This window comes from Echinops telfairi, unplaced genomic scaffold, assembly GCF_000313985.2.
Source record: "Echinops telfairi isolate 266 unplaced genomic scaffold, ASM31398v2 ScPeMD7_443;HRSCAF=831, whole genome shotgun sequence".
In the NCBI taxonomy this organism is placed as follows: Eukaryota; Metazoa; Chordata; class Mammalia; order Afrosoricida; family Tenrecidae; genus Echinops; species Echinops telfairi.
This window is the reverse complement of record NW_022104341.1, coordinates 1,280,217-1,281,273: the sequence shown is the minus strand read 5'-3', so window position 1 is coordinate 1,281,273 and position 1,057 is coordinate 1,280,217. Positions and strand designations below refer to the sequence as shown.

At 45.3% G+C, this 1,057-nt stretch overlaps 1 pseudogene; it reads right to left on the bottom strand.

Annotated features, from left to right (window-relative positions):
- Window positions 1-9: 9 nt before the first annotated feature.
- On the bottom strand, window positions 10-509 carry LOC101648433 (annotated as a pseudogene).
- Between the last annotated feature and the right edge of the window lie 548 nt (window positions 510-1,057).

The following is a 1,057-nucleotide window of genomic DNA, read 5'->3' as shown; positions in this document are numbered from 1 at the left end:
GTTTGTGCTTCAAATCCTGTGCATACTGGAGAAAGTGGCCAGGGTGAGCCCCTTGATCAGCAGCTCTGAGCCACAAAAGAGGAGCAGGATGCCATTCATGATGGCTTCCAGGCGGAGCACGTAGGTCTGCAGCAGCAGGTAGTAGGCGGCCATCATGGCGGATGGGAAGGTCAAGGCCACACTAATGCCAAGGGGCATCTTTCGTTGGCAGAGGTTTCCCTTTGTATCGAAGAACAGCTGGATAATTTCAATCCTGAGATAAAGCAGGAGCATCACCACATCCAAGACTAGGTTGGCCGTTGGGTAGGGGAGTAGAAGACCTTTATACAGAAATAGCAAGAGTTCCAGCAGGAAGTAGGTAGCGTCATACCAGCCGTTCAGAAAGAAGAGGATTTCCAGGGTCGTGGAGGACAAGCGTTTATCTCCGGGATCTCACCTCGCGGTGCCATCTTCAGTCCAACACTACAGGTTAAATGTATTGGTTCTCCTTTGTCATTTTTCATATGCATTTGAGGCAATTGAAAAGCTGTGGGGTCTTATTCAACTATAAAGAAAAATTAATTTGTGACACATGCAATGACATTAATGAATCTTGAAAACAACATTATACTGAGGAATGTCAGATTAGGACAAATAGTGTATGATCCCACTTATATGAATTATACAGAATAAGCAAATGCATTGAAGCCAAAATTTATTAGTGGTTACCAAGGACAAGAGGGAAATATGAGGGTAGTCCTTAAGAGGTACTATGTGGGGTAAAGGCTGTTTGCTTCTTAGGTAAATGGGACAGGACCACCAGCTTCCACGGTTCAAGGCCCATGGGAACATGCTGACAGCTCAACCTAGGGAGCTGATGAAGCAGCAGCTGGCCTGTCTCTCTGCCTGAGATAAAAAGGACACGTTGCCTCCCTGACAAACTCCAGAAACTATCAGTTATTTCAGGTCCCCAACCCTGTTCTTTTCTCCTGTCTGTGAACAGCTTGGCTGATGTGGTAATGCTTTGTATACCTTCAAAGAATTGTAAATTGCCTTTTGTGTAAACCTGTTGTGTGTT